The sequence below is a fragment of the Dreissena polymorpha genome, chromosome 11 (genome assembly GCF_020536995.1).
Source record: "Dreissena polymorpha isolate Duluth1 chromosome 11, UMN_Dpol_1.0, whole genome shotgun sequence".
Classification (NCBI taxonomy): Eukaryota; Metazoa; Mollusca; class Bivalvia; order Myida; family Dreissenidae; genus Dreissena; species Dreissena polymorpha.
This window is the reverse complement of record NC_068365.1, coordinates 76,100,635-76,110,709: the sequence shown is the minus strand read 5'-3', so window position 1 is coordinate 76,110,709 and position 10,075 is coordinate 76,100,635.

The following is a 10,075-nucleotide window of genomic DNA, read 5'->3' as shown; positions in this document are numbered from 1 at the left end:
ACTACTACTACTACTAGTATTACTACTACTACCACTACTACTACTACTTCTACTACTACTACTACTACTACTACTACTACTACTACTATTACTACTACTACTACTACTTTAAATATTTAAACTCAACCGAGAAACGATCATGGAACGGTACATTTACCAATTATGAATGTAAACTTGTATTTCAAGCAAACGAAATCAGAAAAAAAATCTACTACTTAACAAGTTGACTTGTAATATGTTTGAAATACTATACAAACTATTACTAAGTGTCGCTTTATCATTCCTATAACATCGAGGACCACCGCTTCACAAAAGGCCTTATTTAGCTAATACCGAGATGTGGTACCCTCGTGGTTGTTTTTTATATTGTACCAACTAAACAACTAGCATGTTTAATTAAATTGGACATTGTACAGTCGATACATCTACAGTATCAGTTTATGTAAGTAAACATGAGTAAGGCTTGGGTCACCGAGTTGGAGTAAACAATATAATCCAGTGAATAAAGCGTCAAACCCTACACATAGCCGACAATAAATCAGAAATATATATGTGTAAATAAAATATAAAAACAACTAGCATGTTTAATTAAATTGGACATTCTACTGTCGATACATCTACTGTATCAGTTAATTTAAGTAAACATGAGTAAGGCTTGGGTCACCGAGTTGGAGAAAACAATATAATTCAGTGAATAAAGCGTCAAACCCTACGCATAGCCGACAATAAAAATTAGAAATATATATGTGTAAATAAAATAAAAAAAATACAATAGTATTCTTATTAATAAGACATTTTGTGATCGGACCATGTCTTAATATTTCTGCAAAATAAACTTTTGTCAGCTTTACACAATTAATATATGTAATCCGTTCAGATAACCAATGCTATGTAACGTGTAATGTATGTGAAAACGAAAGACGTGTGTTACAAACAGCGCCTGGTATTGTACAATTTTTAAATATATACACGTCACAAACTTAATCAGCATATGCGTTCGTGCCGTTCTCTGATATAAGGCGGTTTACTACATGTGCGTTATGTGTCGTCCCAGATAAACCTGTGAAGTTCGCACCGGCTTATCAGGAACGACACTTCCCGTGTACAGAAAACCTGGATTTCCGCCAAGAAGATATTTCTTTATACGAGGAATATCATCAAACGTAAAGTGTCGTCCATGATTACCGTGTGCGGGCTGCACAGGCTAATCTGCGACGACACTTTACGCACATGCATGAAACCCCCTTTCACAGAGCACGACCCATTTGTATTAATGGCTAGTTTTGTATCCTATGCAAGCGACTAATTGCCTACACAATGTCAGCGAGAACATGCAGGTTATCGATAAATTATAAAGACGAAAATTGATGACGTCGGCTTCAACGGCTTTAAACAATCAATACAGCGCACTGCCTGTTTGCACCAGTTTAAGTCCATTTTAGGAAAGGTTCGTCAAACGATTTCAGTTACGTTAGTGTTACCGGTATTGTAAACTTGTTAAATAATTTGTTCGAGACATAGATAAACGTTGCTGATTGTGGCACAAAGTAATGACTGAAGGAAGTGCAATTGTTCAAAATACCCTTTGTTTTAAAATTGATTTCCACTCAAACTGTTTACCTTTTGACGTTGTTTTCGTATGCTGAACTTATGCAAAATGTATCTTCTCTAAAACGGCTTTCGTAATTAAGAAAGTAAATGGCTTTCTGAAAATTAAAACTGGAAAAGCAAATGATAAGCGACTGCCCACACTCAATTATGCATAAAACTCATTCTAACAGAATCTTATTATCTGCGATTGGGACAAATCTGCGTAGAATGTGAGTGTTTTTGTTGTTGTTGTTTGTTTTATTTTGGGGGGAGGGGTCATCGCCATTTTCAAATGAGAACGGCACTGATAATACTGCCTGAGAGCTATCTGTCAATTTGACAAGTTTCATTTCGTCAACCATTTATATATCTAGTCTTACAAAGGAACAGCAAAGACCTACTTAACTACCTTATTTAAAACGGGAGCACCACGTGGTGTTCTTAATGAATATACATCTATACACAATAATGTATTCCATATATGGAGAACTGAGCTCAAGCATCACAGTACCAAATATTATCAAATTAAAAGTCTATATAATTTAATGGCAAAAACAAAAGAGACATGGTACAGAACGAGGTCATCTATTGATGACATGTGAACTATTGCCAAACTGTCCTACCTGACAAAATCACTTGACACATAATACATACATACAGGAAACAACATGTATAAAACACGAGCAAAGCATTGGAATGATCAATGTGTTGCAGCGAAAATGAAACTGCGCTTTGTGCTGTTACACCGACAGGACAAACAACAAATAAATTACAAGTAGTTCAGCTTTCGTCAACATCTTGGAACAATGAAGGCAAAGCATACTCAGGGTTTAAAGCGGCTTAGGTGCTTGCGTTTCATCACACTTTGCCAAAATAAATTACACATTGATTTAAATTGATTGCATGTACTGCATATAATTGATTCTTTCTACGAAGTATAGGACGTAATCACAATTCTAAAACGTCCTTATTCGCATGGTCTATGCAGCCACTTTTTGTAAATATGCCTGAACGTGTAAAATGAAGAAATACGTCAAATAATTATATAACTTCAGTGTCCGTGAAACATATTTATCTTGTAATTTAAAATACGCTTTTGATGATTTGTTGACCTGTCAACAAGTTTCATCCCCTTTGATAAGAAATGTTTTTTTAATCAACCGCCATATTGTGTAAACCCTGCTTTAATTGTGTTTTGTAGTATTTATCGTATATTCTGTATTGTCTTGTAGTGCATGCAATTTTTATAAACTGCTAATGGGTAGTAATATCCATTTCTATCATTATATTGTTTCTGGAGATGTGTGTATGTTACATATTTAATATGTTACATATTTAAGATGTTACATGTTTAAGATGTTACATATTTAGAATGTTATATACTAAAGATGTTGCTTTACAAATAAAATATAGTATAGAGATAGAGTAGAGTATATCATATTAAGTAAAGGCTAAAAACAACTCCGATACCGCAAATGTAACGCGCGAACTTGTACTGGTTGCACCGCTTTTCATGTCAAGTCGTCTCAAATAGCAGCAGTTCAAAACTTAATTGTGCTGTGTGATAGTAAACACTGTTGGTGAATCTATTTTATAAAATAGGATGATGCTTTACATGCATGTAGTATCGATCGTGTTTCTTCTTTGTAGCAGGACAGGTAGCTGTGAGAAAAATAAAACAAGCGCACATATGATTAACTGATGAAAATGTCTGCAAACCGAACAGCCTTATTATAGGAACCATGTTCTTGTTCGTATAATACGGGACATTCTTAACCTAACCGGTTTCACAGATGTATGGCTATTCCCCGAATCTGTTAACACTGATCACTTTATTCCGTTATTCAAAAACAGATTTCGAGACCAGTATATTACCAACTGGGATGTCAGTGCGACGTCGTGTAGTTGCTCAATGATCCTATATAAGGAACTCAAACCGGTTTTTGAAATATCATCGTATCTTGATATTGTTGACAACAAAACACATAGGAATTGTATTGCTAAATTACGCTTGTCCTCTCACAAATTATCCATAAAAACGGGCAGACACCAGAATATTGACAGAGATCAACGCAAATGTATATTATGTAACCTGAATGACATCGAGGATGAATTTCACTTTGTTCTTAAATGTCCTTATTATAATGATGTTAGAAATGCATTAATTTCGAAATATTATAGAATCCGGCCAAATATGTTCAAGTTTATTAAATTACTTAATAGCTCAAACAAAACTGTATTAAGAAAGCTAGCCATGTATTGTTTAACATGCTTTAAAATAAGAGAAAATGTCATATATATGTAGTGTTAAATAGAAATACATTTTTACAAAAAATAAGGTCAGAAATATGTCATTATACCTAAATGTGTAAACCTATATGCATAACATTGTGTGACCACTGTGTATTAAACCCATCCATATACCATTCTCACGAAATATGTTCACGAAATATGTGTATTTCGTGTTTATTTAGAATATTTATTCTTTAAAATGATGTGTGTTTTTGTGTGTACTTCAACGCATGCTGTTATTTAAATGTATGTTAATGACGATGAGCTGCACATGCTTAAGTAAAAAATAAACTATTGTGTTCAGTTCTATTCGTGAAGTTTTTATGTTACAATGAGTGTTAATTGCACACTAAAGATATGTTTAACTCAAAATACGACGCAATAAAACCGGACTTTTCTCCACGCTTGAATACTCCAATTATATAAACCAAGTATTCACTTTAATACAACGGACAATGTATTCGTCATTTTTTTGATTCTGCATTCCTCTTCTTGTATATCGTTGAGCCCTTTCATACGGCTGTAAAATGTAGTCTAGACTCGTGAAAGCTTTCTCAGAACAATAAGTTTCGTTGCATGCATTCGCTTTTGCCATGCGTATTGCTTTATATTGTAACGTATTCGTTGAATTCAGACATATCGTATTGGTATTGATCTTCGTATCGAGCGTGTGACTGTAGTTAAATTAATCAATAATATAAATTAGTACATCTTTACAGGAACTGGTTATAAATCAGCAATTTGTTAGTATTGCATTGCGCATTTATTACTTCGACACGACATATACCAAATATAATGGATCTTTATCAGTTGCGCCTGATTATAACTCCAATATATGGGCTGTGCTCGTTGAAAATGGGTTTAAAACATGTTCGTAAAGTGTCGTCCCTGATTGGCCTGTGCAGTCCGCACAGGCTAATCAGGGACAACACTTTCTGCTTAAACTGGCTTTTTGCTAAGAATACACTATCTGTTAATGAAAAATATCATAAACACGTAAAAGGTCGTACCTGATTAGCCTGTGCGGACTGCACAGGCTTATCTGGGACCACAATTTACGGGAATGCATCAAACCCCCTTTTCATAGCGCACGGCCAATATGTATAAGACATTATAATAAAATGTGTAGTCTATTTTTAGTTACTTATCCATGGTTAATGTGCTTATTCATACCGACACTGTTCATAGCATGATTCAGTTAATGTCGCTGAATAAATAAAACTATTTTTTGCCTCAAATAGCCAATCTGTATTGCAGTATAGTGTCATTGCTAAATCCATAAAAGAACGCCGGCGCTAACAATTATCATTTAAGAAACTCGAAATTAAATCACTGCAACCGTCATGTTCTCAAAATTACCATCACATATTTGCAAATGCTGTATAAAATACAATTATCTAGGTAAAGCACCATCGATCATGTCAAGTGTTGTAAAATACAACACAACATAAAACAGTCCTGTCTTTACTCCGAACAGTGATATGCCTTTTTTATCACCCACTCAGTACTCACGTGTCCCTTTCAATTTCAACGAACCGCCTTCAGACTCACTTTCAATTATAAGTGGCAGACTTCAATGATCACAAGTTCAATATTCAAAATGTTAATCTAGTAATATGTGCTGTTCGAGGGATCTTTGTTGTTTAACTTACTGTCTCAGTAGTCGTGTTCCAATCATTACGAATGTCATATGAGCAGAACATGACTCACTTATGACTGTAAATAGCGACCTCTCTTCATCTTTTTTACGATATTAATGCGTTCATTATATTTGAAAACTTCATATGATATAATTAAATAAGTATTTCAATAAACTAAACAGATGTGCATTGATGTTTTGTTCCGCAATCGGACGCTTAACTGTACAAAAATGTCGCGTTCTTCTCCAAGACAAGGGAGATGTGTTTGTATTAAAACGCGAGTATGAATAGGCTACGCACTCAAATGTACAGTACCCATTTTTAATGATCTTTCAGTAAAGATTCATGAATAAAACGGTGAATGTTAACAATACTGCATTGGCTGTGTCGTTGTGTCTGACACGCTATCGGAATGCTCACACCATTAGCACTATTTTTTTAAACACGTGTTATAGAGTAACAGTGTTCACTATCATAGTAGTCACTCTGTGTGTATATGGTAATTGTGACAGAATAGTGTTTTGTTACATTTGCGATGGTATGTTATTAATTACATCTGAAGGTTATTGCATGGTAGAGCACTCAATATGATAAATTGCATTATTCTGTCTCACTACACAATTATGATGGATATATTCCTATTATCTCCGCACAATCCGTCGGAGTTAATCTAAGAATTTTCAGTTATATTTCGATTCCACATCATCATGTTATTACGAACATTTGTATAAACAAAAATCACTAACAATTTATAACGCTCCGGTTTAAAAACGGCAAGCACTCTGTACAAACTCTGTAAGAGCAAAATGGCAGAGAAGTCATATAAAGAAACATCATGCGAATATGGGTCTTACGTCAAATGCTGCAAGCGTAGCTACGAACCAGCCTGCGTAGTCTGGTCAGTATATACACAAGACTCATTTACGCATGACGCTGGTCATAAAATAACCAGTTTGACTGAATCAGTCTAAGCGTGTAAATGCATCCGATATGGCTCTACATTGTCTGTACTGGTTATAATTACATTTCATTTTTATTACATATTACCATTTTTATTTTTATTAAATAGTGTTTTTGTTGATTCAGAAGTCCATGTCGTAAACGTGTTGTCCACATTGTAGTTACTGTGTTATAAAATAATAGGTACAGTATATCTTTAACCATATATTATGATACAAACAGATGATTGTTTTCAAAACTTCCTTTATAAGTATATAAATGGGTTTAGATTAACCGTTATATAGATATGTTCCATATTGTAAAAACGTCGCATATCATTACAAAACCAAGTACCTGAAAATAAATCTATATTTTCTGCACAAATAGTTGACGGATATTTTGTAGCGTGTTTAATAATCAGCTCGGTTGTTAAACACGCTTGTGAAAAGCTAAGTATAAGGTCATATGTTTTATACAGACATAACTTGTAAACATTCAGTCGATAATGGTTTTCAACAAGCCTATATATTACATGCCTTAAAAAGACATTAAAACTCACGGATGATTTGCCATACAACCTGAATATGACATTTGCTATAAAAAAAATGCATGTTTGTGCGTGAAAACATTTTTGCTAAATCAAACATGAACTCATTTTAAGTCAAAGTGAGCATGTATAATAATGTCAAATATTGTTTGGTTTAAACACTCGTGATAATTTGCGGACAACAGCTGTGCATCCTTGTGCTGGTTGCGTACATGTTCTGCATTACCTTACAATGTGCATGCTAATATATAAGGTAAAACCAGAATATGTATAACATGTGATTTTGAAGTATATATATAGAGATAACATGAGCTTTCATTAACACAAAATGTGCTACCCTATATGCTCTTAAGAGAACTCAGAATTATAATTTGCAGTTTTTTTACTAAACTTGACGGCATGTTACATACTACATGTCATTATAAACAAATACAAAAAATCAATCAAAGAACATAACCAAAGCGGAATAAGTGTTACCATGTGCAACCTGTTTTATGAGAATATAGAAGTGTATATATACGTATCAAAAAAGCCTCTTATTCATCCAGTACATCCAAATGGAAGATTTAAACAAAAGCTCGAATTGACGGCACATAGCTTTTAATTACATTAACATATTAAATATCAATTAATATATATGTAAGTCATATACAGTTTCATTAGTTATTGCATCATAACTATATAACTGGCTATTACATGTAAATTATAATATAAAAGCAGGGTAAACTTATTTACATCGGCACTTATGGCAAACGATTCTTTCCTAAACTTATTCGGTATGCACTCAGCTGAAGTAATTTTATTGTAAAAGAAAGTAGGCTATTTGTATCAAATGTTATGTAAGTTATTTTAACGAAAGTACCATTGAAACGTGTAGACTTGTTAAAATATTTGACACGAACTATGAACGTTTTGTAAACCCAAACCTTCTTTTTGGTCGTTATGCAGAAAAAAACATACCAATATACAGAGAACAAAATTTTATGTATTAGAGTATGTTCCCGTTATCCTACACGTACCGCGTCTTAAAACAATTCAATCACGCCATAATACCAGGAGAAAATAAACGTGCCAAACCATGTCGGGGTCTTATGGTTACACAATATATTCACAATATCGAATACGACGTATAGTGTACTGCAATGGAATAAACACAGATTGTGGCAATGCTTAATCAACTATGTCTTTGTGACAACACAATTTCACTATTTTACGCTGTCTACGCTATAAAGATGAAGGCATTATCTGTATAGACAGATTATTTGAAAGCTATGGTTTTATTTTGCGCTCCTAGTAAGCATAAAACAGAATCGAGGTTTCGTACTTAATAGCATTAATCAGTTATTTCTTAGACGGTCATACTCGCGAGACGAGACATTCCTTTCTTATCGTTGTCACTGTGGTATTGCACGAAGAAATATGTTTTAAATACTACAGAAACGGCTGACTTTTAGAATATTTCATATTTGATGCATGGTTTATCGACTCATAAATGCCTGTTTCTATTTGAAATCATTGGCCAATGCCATTGGCATTATAGGAATGTTCACATTGACAAGATTTGTTGCTCTCCTGTGACTAATTGCTGCGTGCAATTATTCACCGCAAATGAACATTACGTGTTTAATAAATTAACACAAGCATTTTTATTTAAGTTAACTGCTCTTATTTGTTACCAATTCATGGTTACTTACTATTATATAATATTCCGTTTCTTTAAAATGATTGGTTTATATTTAGGATTTACTCAATACTCAATTGAGTGTCCTATGATAGATTGTTATTTTTACAACTGATTTCGATCAAGTTTGCCTGTGGCTACGCTTATGGTCCATACATTCATACACATGAGTATATTATCAAATGATGTATCACCGGGGATCGAACAGGAAACATTCATAAACGCATGCACTCATAAAACATGTAAAATAGTTTATTGGATTATTGTATGACATAAGTCACAAAACCACATGTAAATACAAGCAATGTATGATTATGGTTTGGCAACTTATTGCAATAATTGTGCATTATGTTCAGTATCATATGTTTAACAGTATAGATAAATATGTATATTTTATCATATCAAACATGTTTGTTTGTATCCGTGTCTGTAGTCCTACCATATTTTAATTGTCCTGCAGTGATGTTTTAACCTGAGAGTCCTGCGTCCTGAACTCCCTCCTGGAGGGAGGGAGGGAGGGAGGGAGGGAGAGAGGGAGGGAGGGAGGGAGGGAGGGAGGGGAGGGAGGGAGGGAGGGAGAGAGAGAGAGAGAGAGTATAGTGGTAGTTATAGTAGAAGAAGTAGTAGTAGTAGATTTATGATACAAATCCTAACAATTACATTATTACTACAAATGGTAATAGTATAACTACTACAGCTACTTAAACTACTATTACCTTCGTGTCAAGTCTAATGTCTTCCATTTGATATACAGTCCAACCTGTCCCAGCTACCACCTTTTAATAGAGACCACCTGTCCATAAAGACCACAACGATTTCCTCCCGAACGATTTCTCTATATATTGTACCTGCGAATAAAGCCCACCTGTGAACACAAACTAATGACCGCCATTTTTCGGCCAGGATTGTCAAGAATCTTTAAATAATTTTAATTAATTGATAATTTAAGGTAAATTACCTTTCATATAATTATACATAATAACCTCTTTGAAAATAAACAACAAACGGTCAATGTATTGACACCCGTTTTTTTTTAAGTATGCAAAGCCGAAAAATATCAACAGGGTCCGCTATATACGCTGTCTTATCATACAATTAACACCCGGTCTGTGAAACAATAGCTGTAATCGTTAATTTAGTAATCTTCAATAATAATTAGCGTAGTTGATATGTTTCTAGAACAAAATATTTCAATTTATTCCATAAAAAATATAATAATTATGTCAAAGGAAATTTAATGACCGGTATCTAAACAAAGCATAAGCGCTAAGACCGTAGCATCAGTTCGGTGCGTTAAGACCGCGCACTACTTTTTTCCGTCTTCATTCCTTACTTACTTTTATTTTTAAACCATCGGATACATAATTCTACTCTCCTTTGCAAGAG